This window comes from Artemia franciscana, unplaced genomic scaffold (genome assembly GCF_032884065.1).
Source record: "Artemia franciscana unplaced genomic scaffold, ASM3288406v1 Scaffold_209, whole genome shotgun sequence".
Classification (NCBI taxonomy): Eukaryota; Metazoa; Arthropoda; class Branchiopoda; order Anostraca; family Artemiidae; genus Artemia; species Artemia franciscana.
Window position 1 is genome coordinate 1,382,773 of NW_027063105.1, and position 18,305 is coordinate 1,401,077.

Here is an 18,305-nt window from a genome sequence, read left to right on the forward strand (position 1 = left end):
TAAGGCAATAAGAATACTTAAAAAGCGTGAGTTACAAATTCGTCTGTCTCTTCTTCAAAGCTCCCCTCTGGTTAAAGTTTCATTACGAGATTGTTTTCTAAATTATTAAATTTTCTGAGAGAACTGAATATATAGCCATAATTATTTTCCATAATGATGTTTCTCGCGAGGAAACAGGAAAGAAAGCACAAAAAGCTTCATGCACTGGCTAATTCACGATATTCTTAGAAATCAGTCTCTTTCTAGAAAGTTTTTAAATTAGCTACATAGTTCGAATTTAGAATAAAGATGTTCCAATTTGGGATTTATTGCAAAATGGATCGTTGCTAAAAACATTTCCATCGTTGCTATAAAAAAAAAACAACTAAGGCAATAACTGAAATAATAACTAATAACTGAAATAATCCATTTTTATGCTGATTCCAAATATATAACTTTCATTAAGTTTAGTATTACCCATCAAAGGTTACGAGCCTGAGAAAATTTGCCCGATTTTCAAAAAAAGTGTGAAAAACATACCTTAAAATTCATAGAATCTTAATGAAAAACACATCATCAGATTCAACATATTAGAGAACCCTACTGTAGAGGTTTCAAGCTCCTACCTGGAAAAATGTGGAATTTTGTATTTTTTGCCATAATAAAGATCACAGATGTGTTTTTTTTTCCAGAGGTGATCGTATCGACTCAGTGGTCCTACAATATCGGGAGAGGCCATACCTTTGGAGATTTCATGACCCCCCTCCACAGCCCTTCGGGAAAGGTCTTTAAGTTACAAAATGTGTCCATTGTTTACTTGTAGTATTTGCTATTGGGAAGTATGCATACATTTTTCAGGTGAGTTGGGCGAATTTTCAACAGGTGAGATTTTCCACGGGGACAATTTTTCGTGGGGAGGGAAGTTTTCAGAGGATTGATTTTTCAGGAAAATTTTTACACTGGTAAGATTTGCCAGAATTCCTATACAAGATTCTTCTTGCGTCTTGCTTTCTCTTTGTCGATTCAATTTTACGCGTGTAGATGTTAAGGATACATGCCTGGGTAAATTTTCAACATAATTTTTCAACCCTACTGTAGAGGTCTCAAGCTCCTACCTGCGAAAATGTGGAATTTTGTATTTTTAGCCATAAGAAAGATCACGGATACGTGTTTGTTTTTGATTGTTTGTTTTTCCCAGGGGTAATCATATCGACCCAGTCGTCTTACAATATCGAGAGAGGGTTCATTCAAGCTGAAATTAAAAGTTCTAGTTCTCTTTTTCAGTGATCCAAAAAATAAAAGGGCAACTAGGCCTCTTTCACGGCCCTTTTTCTCAAAATCCAGCGATCAAAATTTAGAGATGGCCATTTTATTCAGCATAGTTGCAAGGCTGAATAAATATATGTTTGGAGATTTCATGACCCCCAGAGCCCCTAGGGAAAGGTTTGTAAGTTGTGAAATTTGCCCATTGTTTACGTGCAGTATTTGTTATTGGGAAGTATGCATACATTTTTTGGGTGAAGGGGGCGAATTTTCTTCAGGTGGGATTTTCCACGGGTTGTCGTGGTGTAGTAAATCCATTTTTTAGAATATGCGTCTTCAAAATACGAAGAACAGTGAAAATATAACCTGTTTTTGAGTTGGTTAAGTAAAAATTTACAAACCATATTTAAAATTTGAAAATTAAGCGGTGCTCAAATTTTAAAAGAAGAACTTGGGTGAAAAAAGCAGAAACTAAGCTAAATATATGTGGCACAAATCAGATTAAGAAGATATAGTTTTTCTTTGAAGGCACGCCTTTGTGAATATACATATTATTAATGTTTGAATTTTTGTGGAGAAGAAGCGTACTGAATTTAACTAACTGTTTTTTTTTTTTTTTTTTTTTTTTTTTTTTTGATGCAACGTGCAAGCATTGATAAAAATGTGATATTACCCTAGAAACTTCTTAATTTTGAAACAGCCAAAGGAAAATCTCAGATGAATGAATAGGCCTAAGATGAGTCCAGGTTTTTTTTGTTTTTTTGTTTTTACGTCCTCGGTAGTTCAATAAACTAAAAACTAACATTAAGTGTCTTGCATGTTTAAATTTTTCCTACGTAATTTTTTCCATCTTTGCAAATATACATATTATTAATGTTTGAATTTTTGTGGAGAAGAAGCGTTCCGAATTTAACTAACTTTTTTTTTCTTTTTTTTTTTTTTTTTTTTTTTTTTTTTTTCTTTTTTTTTTCTTATGCAACGTGGAAGCATTGACAAAAATGTGATATTACCCTAGAAACTTCTTAATTTTTAAACAGCCAAAAGAAAATCTCAGATGAATGAATAGACCAAAGATGAGTCCAGGTTTTTTTTTTTTTACGTCCTCGGTAGTTGAATAAACTAAAAACTAACATTAAGTGTCTTCCAGGTTTAAATTTTTCCTACTTTAGGGAACCCCAATTTCAAATTCATGGAGCAATGTAGCTTGAAAAATCCAGAAGACTCAAAATTTTGCCCCTCCCCTCTTCTCCCAGTAGCGAAGAAGAGTAAACTAGCATATATGTTTGCTTAAGTACTATATAATACAATCAAAAATACTAGGAGAATATTTGATAACATTTCCTACGTTAATCCTGTAACCAAGGTCGTATCCAGAGAAGGGGATTTACCAGGCAGGTTTGAAACCACTAACCTCCCAAAAAATATTTTCTCCAACTCGTAAACACTTAAAAACATACATACATGCACATTTTGATTCGTCTTAAAAATCTTGTACCCCCCCCCCCACCCTGAAAACAAAATCCTGGATTCGCCTTTGCGCATAATGCTTCAATGATCTAGTAAGACAACTTTCGTAATTATAAGTAAACCTAAATTTCAAATGGAGCCGCTGTTGTAGTTTCCTAATTTCTGTTAAATTTTTAATCAAACTAATGTCAGTCAGGTTTTACCTATGAAGAGGAAATATTTTGGACCTATTTTCATTTTCTATGGTACCTTGGATGACCTTTTGCTTTATTTACGCTTGAGATATATCAAATGAACCAAGAAATAGGCTCTTTCAGCGGTTACTAAACTTGGAACATAACGGCTTGCAATATTGAATTTTTATAAGGGATAGAAAAAGCCATCATTCATGCGTCTGTTGAACTAAAGTTTTGGCTTTTCTATAGGATATTGCAATATAAAAGGATACCAATATAGAATAAAAATGGATAAAAATCTAAAATTCAAGAACAAATATTGTGTGATAGAGCAAAACCTAACTCTATGGGAAAGAAATTAAATTAAAAAAAAGTTCCACAGGGGGTGTATAGGGGCGTCAATTCAAGAAAATGTAGGGGGGCGTGTTTTGAAAAATATTGACAGTCGTTTTGTCATTTTTCAACTTCGCTCAATGAAAATACAAACACAGAGTATTTTTTAATGAAAATGTACAAACTAAGATGTTTTCAAACTCTAGGGGATAATGGCTTTCAGTCACTGATGTGCCTGAGAGTGGACCTAGTTTTTAAATACTTTTTTAGCTCAAAAAGTCCCTATTTTTATGGCACCTGATATTAACCAAGTGACATATAGCGATCGCAAATTCTATCGGTCTGTCCGGTTTTGCTACTTTAGGTACTTCCAGGTAAGCTAGGACGATGAAATTCGGCAGGCGTATCAGAGACACAACCATATTAAATTAGAAATAGTCATTTTCCTGATTTGACTATCTGGAGGGAGGGGGAGTGGGGGTTGGTTAATTCGGAAAAAATTGAAAAAATAGAGAAAAAAGTATTTTTAACTTACAAACGGGTAATGGGATCTTAATAAAAATTGATATTTGGAAGGATATCATGGTTCAAATATCTTAAATTAAATCCCAACAAGATCTGGTGACGTTGGGGGGAGTTGGAGGGGGGAAACCTAAAATCTTGGAAAACGCTTAGAGTAGAGGGGTCGGGATGAAACTTGGTGGGAAAATTAAGCAGAAGTCCTAGATACGTGATTGACATAACCGGAACGGATCTACTCTGTTTGTGGTAGTTGGGGGGAGGGTTAATTCTGAAAAATTAGAAAAAATGAGGTATTTTAATTTACGAAGGAGTGATCGGATCCTTATAAAATTTGAAGTTTGGAAGGATATCGTGTCTCAAAGCTCTTATTTTAAATACCGACCGGATCTGGTGACATTGGGGGGAGTTTGGGGGGAACCTAAAATCTTGGAAAACGCTTAGAGTGGAGGAATCGGGATGAAACTTAATGGGAAAAAAAAGCAGAAGTCCTAGATGTGTGATTGACAAAATCGGAACGGATCCGCTCTATTTGGAGGAGTTGGGGGGGGAGGATAATTCGGAAAAATTTGAAAAAATGAGGTATTTGTAACTTACGAACGGGTGATCAGATCTTAATGAAATTTAATATTAAGAAGGATCTTGTGCTTTAGAGCTCTTATTTTAAATTTCAACTAGATCCTTTGACATTGGGGGGAGTTGGAGGGGGAAACCGGAATTCTTGGAAAACGTGAAAATTGGGGTATCTTTATCTTACGAATAGGAGATCGGATCTTAATGAAACTTGATATATAGAAGAATTTTATGTCTCGGATGCTCCATTTTCGACACAAATTGGATGCGGGAACATAGGCGGTTGGAGGGTGGGAAAGCAGAAATCTTGGAAAACGCTTAGAGTGGAAAGATCGGGATGAAACTTGATGGAAAGCATAAGCATAAGTTCTAGATACATGATTCACATAATTGGAACGGATCCGTTCTCTTTGGGTTAGCTTGGGGGTGTTAATTTGGAAAAATTAGGAAAATTGAGGTATTTTTAGCTTAAGAATGGGTGACCAGATCTTAATGAAACTTGATATTTAGAAGAAAATCATGTTTGAGAGCGCTTTTTTCAAATCCCGACCAGATCTGTTGACATTGGGGGGAGTTAGAGGGAGAAATCTGAAATCTTGGAAAAAGCTTAGAGTGGAGGAATTAGGATGAAGCTTGGTGGGTAAAATAAGCAAATTTCTTAGACACGTGATTGACGCAACCGTACTGTATTCGCTCTCTTTGGGGAGTTAGGGGTGGGGTTCAGTGCTTTGGTAAGTTTGGTGCTTCTGGACGTAATAGGACGATGAAAATTTGTAGGCGTGTCAGGGAGCTGCACAAATTGACTTGATAAAGTCGTTTTCCTTGATTTGACCATCTGGGAGGCTGAAGGGAGAAGAAAAATTAGAAAAAATGAGGTATTTATAACTTACGAGTGGGTGATCGGATCTTAATGAATTTTGATATTTTGAAGGACATCGTGACTCGAACTCTTATTTTAAATCCCGACCGGCATTAAGCCTCTGATTTTCCTTTTAAATCAATCTATTGATTCTTAAAATTTTGTTAGAGCTCATAGCATATGAGCTCTTGGCTCTTGGCTCTTCTGGCCTCGTCACAAGTGTCATATGAGCTCTTAGCTCTTGTTATTCATTTCAACCGCTCTTCTTCTATATTTCCCTAGATAGGAACATGCAAACACCAAATAATTTGCTGGGGAGGGAGGGGAGTGGGATAACATAAAACGGAACATATAAGTTATTTAGCAAATATAGCAAATATGAACAAAATAGTGCAACCACAGTACTCCAGGCACCATGCAGGGAAACCTAGCGGGAGGGTTCATTTATCAGCCCTGCAAGATTCTTACTGGAAATGGGAATGAAATGTTCAAAAAAAAATTCCTTTTCGAATATCAAACTCGGAAACAAGCATCAGCATGGAAACCAACCCATAACACTGAATTCCGATAATTTCAAATATAATCCCCCCATCCTACTAAGGGCAATTATCTGGATTTTCAAAAGCAGAGATTAATTTCTAATAGTTTGCATCAAAATTTTTCTTGGGAAAAGTAGATGCACCAAACAGATATAGTCCTAAAATTTTGCAGCTGATTAGATATTCCTAAACCACCTTTAGAAGGGTGGTTATGTTGTGGCTCGCTTTTCTCAGAATCTTCATTTAATAGTTTTTTCCCGATTCTCGTGGGATGAAAGAGCTTTGTTTGAGATCCTTCTCTGAACTGGGGATTTTTCTGGTGAGTACATCCCTAAGGGTTTCCCTCGAAGTCTGTCTATCTCAAAAATAAACGAGAAAAAATCGATTTTTATTTCTTTCAAAGCTAAAATCGCTGCCCAACATAAATAAGATAAAGTAGAGATTCCAGCACGGAACCTTGAGGCACTGAACACTTAACACCGAACTCTGTGCTTAATATATCTGATAAAGCAACTTTGATAGTGTGGCCATGCAAGTACGATGAAAAATACTTTACGCAAGTACTACCTAATCCAAGCCCACTTAGTCTATTTAGAAAAGTATTAAATTCAACAGTATCAAAAGCCTTACGGAAATCTACAAAAGCAGTTAAAGGCACCATATTATTTTCAATCATATTATCAACAAAACTTAAAATATTTATTGAATAATATTATTTTTATTTAAATATTAAATATTTTATTGAATAAAGATATTTAAAAAAAACCTAGCTCATAAACTATATTCCAGCAAATAAATAATTACGCATATTCTTTGTTGCCATATATAACAAAATAACACATCAAGTATGCTAGGAAACTATCAGATCAAATTAGAATATACAGCAAAATATTCGAAATAGATATCGAGTGTCTGTGTTGTCATGTATAAAGAAAAATTCGTTTGCGTATCATCATAAATTGTGAGAATGCCAGATCAAAGTCGAATTTCTAAGAGGAAAAACTAAATAGAGATTTGGTTACTTCGAAACGTTAGTTTTTTATTTCAAAGAAAAGCTGACGCTAGATATTTGGAACTGAAACGCTTGTTGTTGCAAAAATATTATGCATTAGGATTAAAATTCGTCAGCAGTTTTTTGAGACTAGTAGACTTAAATGCAACAAAAGTGACTTATTTTATTAAGAGGGGTTCTTAGTAGAGTTACCTTAGTTCTACTGCCCTAGGAATGACGCATGGACGGATAATAGAGAGAAATATATATTAACAAATGAACTAACATCCTTTTTATACATTCCTAATAAGGGGGATTAATGCAAGAATTATTTCCCACAAAATTGGCCTATCTGTCTTGGCTTTTTCTACAATTAGCCATGACTTGATACCCACAAATATTTGATTTTAGTTCAAAATTATTAAATCATTAGTTAATCCACTGTTGGTAAGAAAATGAATCGATTAAAAACATTATAGGACCATTTTTTTTTTTCTAAATTAGACTGTATACCCTTTGAATGAAGCCTATGATGACGACATGTTTCTAAGATGTGTAAGGTAAATATTTCTGTAAACAGCTTTTATCAATAACAGAAGACAAACCCCTTTTTTCTGCTCTCCTAGAATAAAACTGCCCTGTAATCTAAAACCTTATAGTTACTAAAATAGACGAGCGTTAAGGAGCGCCAATCGGTAGAAAGGAGAGGCAATTTCTCCCTTATGTTTGGAAAACAAAATTTGTTTTTGTTTATGAAAAAAAACATTCTGCCCCCCTTCCGTGAATTGGTAACCCCTGTCAGCAGCATGGCTTAGGAAAAAAACTATCGAATATCCAAAAAGGGAGCCACGTGCCAATTAAATCACTTTTATTACCATCCAATCACCTTCCATTAAAACATAAAATTCTATTTACAAAGTATTTATCGAAATCCTATATATCCCTCCAATTACTCAAGTTTACATCCAGCGGCAGGTCTAAGGCTCGATTACGGACAAGATTTCAAGACATAATTACTTTATTGAGGGCACTCGTAAGTTACTTAATAGTGGGGACAAAGGAGAAAAAAAACACTTTGGCTATTTGGAGGGACAGGACTTCAGGTTTCAGGTAATATGTTTTTCCGGTATACTAAAACTGAAATTAGTTTCGATAATATTTTAAGTTAGACATACCAAAGGAAACCGGAGACAAATTTTGGGTGTATAGTTAATATTTAACGCCTTATAGCTACTTTCAGACATATTTCCAACTCATTAATGATTAATGTGAATATAATGTACCGATTTTTGGTGGCAATCCAAAATCTGATGTTTTTTTGTTTTTTGTTTGTTTGTTTTTTTTAGAACAAAACTTCGATTTCTCTCCGAGTAACCTGTCTAGAGAAAGAATTTGAAATTAACGTTAAGTAGATATAGAAGTTTTATTTACAATATTAAACGCTGGAAACATAATAGTATACTGATAGTTGAGAATCAACGCAAAAGCTATTAACTTTATGAATCGTGTTTGACAATGGCAAATTAAAATGAACCATTATCCTATTATTCATCTCCCCCTACAACCTCCCCCGAAAAATGTGTGGCAGGAAACCATACTTCGTCCATTGTCAGCCCCACTAGGAAAATTCCAGATTTTGGAAACTAGTTGAGTTCAGTAAACAACACTTTCAGAAATAAATCCATAGGCTAAGTTATGTACCGGGAACGTCGTTTGAAATATTTACGTCCACTTCTCCCCTCTACAGGGGAGAAGTAACCTCTTATGCACTAGCCTCTTATGAACTTGAAACAGTACTGAGCACCACATCTTTGCTAAATCCTTAACTTGCAGGATTTTAAAGAATTGGAAAAGTATTTCTTAAATTAAAAAAAAAATTCCATTTCGGCTTAAGATCCTACTCAAAGGATTGGAATTATGCTTTCAAGTATTGAGTAGCAGAAAACTTTATTAAAACCAAAATTCAGGAAAAAACACATTTCCCAGTGTAAAAAATGTATTGCCCAGAGTTGAAGCATGTCTTCTATGCCATCTTCTAAGCCTTAGAAATGAGAAAAACTAGATAGGAGCTTGAAAATCCTGCCTGGACATAGTTTAGAGTTAAAATTCATTTCTGAGAGTTTCCCTCTCCTAACCTACTTTCCAAGGTACCAAAAAACCTTTCACGTAAAATTTTACTTAATTTCTCTTATTCCCATCTTAAGAATCAGGCCTGTATGCAGCTCAAGTCTGTATGTAAGTTATTTTGGCAATGGGAGATTGGTTGTCAGCCCCTCAACTGGTGTAAACAAGAAAACACTCGTACGCTTAGCAATCTCTTTAATAAAACACTTTTATTGTTACCACAACTGCAGCACCAGACCGTTTGGGGCCAAGAAAGCTGCGTATGATCCTATTTCACCTCTTTAATGCGTTTATTTATTCGCATGAATTTACATTTTACATCAAAAGCCGGCACTTAGAAATAGCTTCTAAACCTAAACAACTGTCAATAAATTTCACGTCTTACTAACGGCGTCTTCTCAGACATACTTCACTGCTATCAACTTACACAAACTCGCCCTCTGGCTTATTAAAAATCATTCTACAAGCCCTATCTCTTTTTATGACATATCAACCTTCATAATTGTATCTCGGAAAAGAACTTATATCACAATCTTAATTATCTGAGATTTTGCATATCGATTATCTGTAAATCTGTAAATTCTGTATTATCTGTAAATCGATAAATGTCAGACGTCTACCGCACTGGACATACGCAGACTAGGATTTACATCTCAATATGCTTTTCAAAAGGAATTCCTGAAAAGGATTAAGGTATGACTGAAGCACAAGTATTTCTAAATATAAAAAGATTTTGAGCGATATATGTTAACGTCTTAATTAGTTAAAATTTTACTTTACAACACGCTGAAATACCATTTTAGGTAGTATAATGTCAAGTGTTTTATAATATTCAAACAGTAAAAATTTACAATAAGCCATAATACACATATCCAGAGTAAAAAAAAGTGAACGTAAGAACTAGGTACAATTACATTTAAGTTGGTCAGATCTGAAATTAATATCATTGATAAACTAGACTAAAAAAAAAAAAAAAAAAAATATGAAACCGATTTTAACTACAGGATGAAGAGCTGTTGGGAGGGGGGAGGGTCTTTTGGTTTAAAGTATTCTCGTTTTTCAGAGGAGCCATCACCACTCGTGGCATCCAAGGGACTGATTGAGATCCATTCTTTTTAAGAACTCCTAGAAAAAGGTTCGTAATTTGCTACTAGAAGAGTATGAAATATTACTTTACAACAGTAATCCCCGAAATTCGTGAACAGACCACACATATGGTGTAAATTACAGCAATTTTACAGATAAGAGCGTGTTGATAGACTATGTAGGTAAAGCAGGGACTGAAAAGGTTTGTGAAATGCTGATTGTCCCTTAAAAATCAGAGCTTACGTGTCTATCCCATAAATTGGTCTAGTATAAAAAGGAACCCTTTCCGACGAGGGGGATGTTTCCTTAATTAAAAACTTTAAACTCATACAACAGGCTGAAGAAACGAAATGGGAAACAAATTTACACCTCTCAATACCATAGTTTCAAATATCCACTGAAATTACACAAATAAGATTTCTAGAAAACAAAATTCTATTTAGTTGACATATAAGTCTAAATTGTACCTATATATAAGGCTCTGGTCAGGGGGTAAACGGGTTTGACATTCTCAAAAAAGTGTTCAACTTGAAAGTAGCAAAATGCATATAGAACACATTTTTGAAACACTATATTTTTTTGCAGCCACCCCCGGAAAAAAAAAATCATGGAGTTGGTTTTTATACACTACACTTAGTACAAAATTCCCCTGCCTAGATTAAATAGAAATTTTACCCTCCCACCCCCCATTTCGTGTACCACTGATCTTCCTAATTTTTGCCAGCTAACATTTCGACTGCAGTAATCCAAAATGCATTATATTACGTAGCATAATCTCATAAAATTACGGAAAAATTTAAAAATTTTCACTTTTTTTTAATGTTAAACTACTGCGGCAACTTGCTATACAATGGAGCATTACGTCGGTATCCAGAAAATGGCCAAAATATTTTCAATGCTCACACTTCAAATTCCCAAAAATTTCCGTGGGCGAGAAATGAGAAAAACACATTTTAACAGAAAGAAAGAAATCAAGATATCATAGGGGCCAGATAAGACGAAATACAACGGATAGAACGTTTTTTTAAACATTTTCACATAAGCAAGTATTTTGTTTTTAAGTGTTAGTCTTTTTTCGATTATTGCAATTCGATCATGGTACCGAACATAAATTTTTATCAAAGTGTTTGTTGTGTTTTAAACTGTTATGCTTTGCTTTTACTGTCTTTTGTTTATCATCCGTCTTTTCCCCTTCTTTGGTGACGGGCCTTGCTATAAATAACAACTCCTGAATTGCCACAGCCTATTTCTACTGAGGAAATTAACCGAGAATTGTTACTGATAACAGGATTCTGCGTAGAGAAAAAAAAATCTACCACAGCCTATAAATATATAACTTGCAAGTGGTTTATTGTCTGGCCTCGTCCCCTTCTTTAACTATTACGGTACTTGTCTAGTATATAAAACACACTCGAGAAGTGAAGTTTGGTGACAATAAAATAATGAAAACAGAATACTTTATTAGCAAAATTGTGAATGTCATTTTTGAATTATCAAATTGGGAGCTTTGGCGTCGGCTGACCATCTCAAAGACAAAAAAAGTGTATTATTAACGCGATTCTTGACCTAGTTCATTTTAGTTCATTATTAAGGCGATTCTCGAGGACAAAGGTTAGTTTGCTTTGACTAATAATAGAATATAGTGTCTCACCATGGATGTTCAAATTAAGATTTGGGATTTGCCAAGGACCGACAATTATATTGTTCCAGGATAAGGGGCTGTTGCCCAAAACACTGCGTCAATGGACACACCATGACTCGTTACTCTTACTAAAAGCAACAAAAATGTTGCACTGCGTTCTTGGAGCATATTTCCAAGATGTAGTTTTCACAATTTTGCTAATAAAGTATTCTATTTTCGTCATATTTTTTTTCATTAACATTAACCAAACTTCCCTTCTCGAGTGTGTTTAATATAACAGAAAAGCGCCACTAATACTTGCTTGAAATCGTTGACCTGGTACGACAAGCTATTTCTTAATCGAACATACACATCGTAAAATTTTCAATAGAGCTGGTAAAAATCATTGAATTCCAAAGATCAACGGTCCCAGTACGAAATTTTCAACGTTTATATTGAACGTAATTGAAAGACTTACACGGTCTAAGACATGAAAACCATCTCAAAGCATTGGGACAGGCGGCTTTCTAATAAAAAAAAGGATTCTTTTTCAATTGGACCAATTGGATTCTCCAATTGGCTCGGTCTTATTATGATACCTAGAGTTGAATATTAAAATTCAGACGCCCAACAGGAAATAATTCTAAGCCTATAGGTTTTGTTTTCACTCTTCGTTTCTATGCACCAAAATGCCACCTAAAATATACAGAAAACACAAGCTTGCCTGTGCTTGGAGTGGAAAATCGCAGTGAAGTTTGATTTAATAATATATATATATTTTTTATATATATATATATATATATATATATATATATATATATATATATATATATATATATATATATATATATATATATATATATATATATATGCATGTTTGATATTTTTTTTGAACTACCACAACTACTAGAAATCAAAAAAATATTATGCACGTACGCTGGATCGTATCTAGCATTCCTTGGGAGGGGTTCAAAAAATATTTTTATCCTCATCCCCCCCCAGGAGGGGAGTTTACAAAAAAAAACTTAAAAAAAAGCATCAAAATTTCTTATATTCATCTTTATTACGTTCTTAAATGTCGGACACACATTTCAAGAAGCGGGAAACCACCTACCCCCCCCCCCCCCCCGCACTGAATACGGTCCTCTGCGTGCACGAATTACTGCCTCATGAGATTCTGAAGATTCGTCAAAATGAGATATAGGCTAAAGTATATCCCTGAACAAAATTATCCCGAGCACAGATCATCTGGACCAAAATGGGACCCCATATGTGTGGGCTCAGCAAGATGCGCCACCCTCTGGAGGAAGTGGAAGGAATTTTCCCAAGGAGAAGAGGTACGATTGAAAACAGATCAATATTTTCCACAAAGAAGAGCTCTTTAGCTGATTTCTGGAAGGTCCTGTCTTCTATGAAATTCTGTAGGAAAGGCAAATGATATCTAAAGGACTGCCCTCTTTATTTCTCTACAGTTATGAAAAGTCTGTGAAAGATATTACTCTGAATAAAAATAATTATTGTGCAGTTCCTAATGGCATAAGCTGCTGTAATGATTATTCAGCAGCTTGTCAAACCACTGCTTTTAATATCCCTCCAGTCCATAAATAAGACATATGGGTAGAATTTGTATATTCTGTTCGTATTATCTTTTGATAGTTCAAACTTATATTTTTCTTCAATCACTATCCGTCGCAGTCCTTAGTCTGCTACGAAACAACCAATTGATTTATATTGTTTCCTAACAATTCAAAATTGATAATAATCACTTTTTCCAAGAAAATTCGCTTAATCGCTAACAGCTTGAAAAGATTAACATAATAAATTATCGACGACAAATATAATTGGAAATCAATTTTATTATATTATTTTATTATCGATTTTATTATATGGAATCTGTCGCATGGAAAGATTTTGCCAATAAGCTATATTTGATAACTTGTCAATAAGTTGTATTTAATAACTGTTAAGATAACTGAAAGCTTATGACAGCAGACCTACAAATTAAGCAAAGCGAAATTGCAACATGAGATTACTGAACAGATATACAAGAGCCAACATAATGAAAACATGAAATAATGACAATAAACAGAAATCAAGAGATATAGATATCCTGGTAAACAAAAACAAATGGAATTCTAAAAAAAAACACAAAAAGAAAATCCCAACTAGTAGATTTGATAAGAGCCTTAAAAGGTCCATCGAGTGGTATTTGTTTGTTTTTTAGTCGGCAAATTTCATCGACAAATTTCGAGAAACATCGAGAAATTTACCTTAATTTTCTCATTGTTTCATTTACGTGATATCTTAGGTCTTCGAGGAGAAGTGGGGAGGGGGGAATTGCCGATGTCCTCCTGTTTTCCATTACATTTTGGCCAAACTTTTGTTTATTTTCAAAGTAACACTAAGAAGGAAAACTTAATTAAATCGGAAAATTAATTAAATTAAATTTAAATTAATTAAATTAAATTAATTAAGTCGGCTACAATAACATCCTAGCTATATTTTTATAAATATTTAGCTGGTGTTTCGGTTAGATTAGGTTACATTTTGTATTTAACCCCGCTATACTTAGCAAACACACACACCCCAATTTGCAGATATACAGCCCAGATATATATATATATATATATATATATATATATATATATATATATATATATTATATATATATATATATATATATATATATATATATATATATATATATATCATGAAAAGAGAAATCACCAATGCAACAGCACAAACACAAGAAAAAAGAGAGACAGAAGGAGAAAAGGAAGACTGTTTTCCTAAATTAGTGATTAATATAGACCAGCACTTGAATGAGGCCTCAACCCTACTCATCCATACAATCACATAGGTCAAACAGCATAGCCACACACAATCAACCATAATTATAATCCATGGACAGGCAGTCATGTCGTTAATAAGTATAAGTCGTCATTTACCAAACAACAGAAAAAATAATATATATATATATATATATATATATATATATATATATATACATATCCCAAGCGTCTCAGTTATTTTGACCCCATACTTGTAGATCCTCGAGTGCGTTGGCCTAAAAGATAAGTGCCAAATAGGCAAATCGTGACCAAAACTTACAACAATTTTCAGAATTTTTAGGGTCAACATTTTCAAAAACATTTGTTCTTCTATGTGCGTACGTAATCTGGCTGTTATGAGGGTGTAAGTAACTTTTCCTGGGGGAATGACAAAGTAAACGGATTAGCACTGTAAAAGAGTGGCTTTTCGCTATCTTAGAAAGAAATTTTTTAGCTAGGCAAATATCGGCCTCTATCCTTCCTTTCCAAAAGGACACTGCGATGTAGGCTACTTGGACACTATTTGAATTATAAAAGTGAAACTTTCAGAAAGAGCGGTAAAGGACAAAGACACCCTTAAATGAAACCCGAAAAGAATTTGAACACTATTTGAATAAAACTTATTTTTATATTTTGAATTGGGGAGGGGGGAATCGGATAGGACAATAGCTGGTTAGTTTGCGATGAATAGTGACATAATATAGTGTCTCTCCATGGATGTTCAAATTAAGATTTGGGATTTACAAAGGACCGAAGAACAGGTAATTGTATTTTTCCAGGACAAGGGGTTGTTGCCCAATAAAAAACAGAGCGTCAATTGACACACCATGACGTTGTACTCTTATGAGAAGCAACATCTTTTGATGTTTAACCTAACCTTACCTTAACCAAACTTCACTTCTTGCGTGTTTCTCGTATAATACGTAAGTACCCTTATTTTACTTGCTCATAAGGCGTATTGCTTCACCACCCCCCTCTCTCTCCCACACCCCCTATGGACAAATCTACAGCACACAAGGTTTATATTAAAAGACTTTAGATAGCTAAGAAAGAAACTTATCTCCATAGTCAGAATTGCATCCTGAACGATATCGACGGACGATAAGTCCGTCAACTTAAGTGCTTCTAATCTTGTTTTACATTAGCGAACGGCGAACGCCAACACTTTGCAGAACGCTGCCCGAACGACCTAAGAAAGAGTAGCGCTGTTTTAAAGGGTATGTAAAGTGACCCGTGATTTATGCATTGGGGGTGGGGGAGTCTAGGTAAAAGAGGTAATGTGTCTTTACGAATGAGGTAGCCTAGGTAATTATTTATGATCGTTTAAAGTTGTTTTTAGAATTTTTTAGTTTCCTTCTAACATGTCCCTATTCCTGAGGTTTGCCAATAGATATACAGTACACCTGAAGCCCAAACAAAATTGTTTTGAATCTCTGAGGCAACAACGATATCCTATTAGTGGCTGCCCACTTCTAAATGAAATAGGACTATGCCAATAGGCTTCTAATAAAATAAAATTTTTACCATTATATTCCTTTTTTTTATACTCTCTTCAAAAATCAAGGTTGCTATTCTGACAATGATATCCTGCCCCCCTTCTGGTTGTACAATATACAGTCTTATTAATAAATCTCTCCATAAAATCTAGTGATAGGCATACGTCATAAATTCTTTGATAAAATGGATTTTCTGCAGTCTCGACTCGCCATTGATCTGTGACTGATTAGCCTATAATATTTATAAATTTAGCGTAGTCTTCCAAAATAATTTTTGAAATGATTTTTAAATGGATAGGAATGGAAGGAACATGGTAATTTGATTTTTTGGAAAAATACTACTTGCTATAAATTAAAAATTTACTGTTTCAGTGTTTTCTTTTAGTTTGTACATCATATGCCTCTGAAATTTTAATAAATGGAATTTTCTGAACGTAGGCTAATGAAGCAAGTATAGCCTAGCGTTTAGTTCAGGAGAGTGGATAAACTGCATTGTTACCAAATAAGCCAACGACTTTCCCAGGTGGTAAATAGTCGGCGTTACTGAATCGTAATTCTATCGCGCTTCAAAACTATCCTAGGTCTACTAAAAACGTACAGAGCAAGAATATAGCATAGACCCACGAAATGAATAAATTACCTGTATTTCTTTTAACAAGTAATCCGATTTTTATAGATATAATCCTTAATATTGACTTAGTATCCGCATCTGATCACTTTTAAATATTACCCGACTCAAATAAACTACTCCGAGGAGAACGCGCTTCTTCGGAGAGCCGCCCCACTAACACACGTTTAACAACCGCGTATAAGGAATTTGTAGTCTTTTATCTGGCTATAAAAAAGCCGTATCTTCGATTTGGAAAGGTAAGTTGGCTATTATTGTCAGTGTAAAATGATTGTAAATAGTTTTATTTACAATGTTTACATAGGCTACATTGATGACAAATTTCAAAATTAAATATCGGATCAAAATTTCGATGATTTTCAAGTGAGTTCTTCGAATAACCTATCCGAAATAAGAAACACTGAATAAAAAAATACCGTACATATGAAATTTAAAGTTTTTTATCCGGCTATACAAAATGACGTATCTTCGGTTTGGAATGGTTAGTTAACTAAAGGTGTCAGCCTAAAATGGTTATAAAAGCTATTATTTGCAGTATTTATGTACATAGAGACCAAATTAAAAAAACTAATGATAGGGATTCACTTCCAGGCTTTTCAAGGTGACGTCTTTGAATATCTGGGAAAAATAAAAACTAAATATCCAAATATCCGAACATATGGGATATATAGTCTTTTACCAGGCTATCAAGTTTTTAGCACTTTTGAAAAAGCTTCCTATTCCAATTAAACGGCCCTTGTCTTTATCAAGTCATTCTTAAAAAATTGGGACAAACAGTAAAACTTTAACGCAAAGAGCGAGGTTCTGAGGAGGGGGACAACCTCTTCATATACGTAATAATTTCTGTTCGTTTTGAGGTTTGATGTTGCTCCTTGATTTCAGTTGAAACAACTTGTTTTCTTATATTTAATTTATAATTATCTTTCAAATAATGCTGGTGAAATCTAGCTCATCCTCCATAAAATATTCCCTCCTTCATTGGAAACTCCTCCATAGAAGGCTCCTCCCACGTAAAATACAACCCCTCCCCTTAAAATCCCCTACGGACTATTCTGTCCTCGCTGAAAATCCCCCCCAGTAAAGTTTCTTGTGGACGATTCAGCCTGAAAAATTATCCTTAGCATACTTTCATTTGAAAAAGACTAAGTTCTAGTTGTTTTTTCGATGAATCTGGAAATCCCCTACTCCATGGAAATTTCCCTGAAATCAAAACACGCTGAAAATTTTGCATAACAATTTCCCTGGAACATCCCCACATTCGAAATTGAGTAGGCAAAGAAAAAGTATGACAAATAAAAAGAATTTCATACAGAAATTCTGCCCGATTCCCCCAGTGTGAAATTTACCCTGGAACCGGGAAATCTCCCTCGACACGGAAAATTATGTCCCTGGAAACTTACCTCAAGCCAGTAATACCAAGAAACAGGACCATCCGATACAAGGAACCTTGTGACATCTGAAGGGGTGTAAGCTGAGGGAAAGCTATACCAATTCGAGAAGAAATAAAAAAAATGTGATTTACCAACATTCAAGACCAAGTAATTGGCATTAAACTACGAAATAACTCTCTCGAATAATGCCACAAGGTTAGACTTGATATCACATTCCGTCTTCCCAAGGGTCCCAAGATTGGTATCACCAGCAAAAGCAACAAGAAAATCTTCATTAGAAGAAGTATTGGAACACGACTGAGCATCAGAATGACATAGTTTGTAGCATGCCAGAGGCCTGGTATTTTTTACTTTCGAAATCAGATCATTAACATAAATCAGAAATAAAATGGGACCAAGAACAGATCCCTGAGGGATGCCATAATATAC

General features: G+C 34.5%; 1 protein-coding gene across 1 annotated transcript in view; it reads right to left on the reverse strand.

Moving 5' to 3' along the window:
* Nucleotides 1–16,831, reverse strand: part of LOC136042818 (uncharacterized) — an 87,317-nt gene extending 70,486 nt beyond the window's left edge. The window contains exon 1 of the mRNA XM_065727755.1: nucleotides 16,498–16,831. The gene's annotated coding sequence lies outside the window, so the exon portion shown is untranslated. The remainder of the gene's footprint in view (nucleotides 1–16,497) is intronic.
* Nucleotides 16,832–18,305: the final 1,474 nt, after the last annotated feature.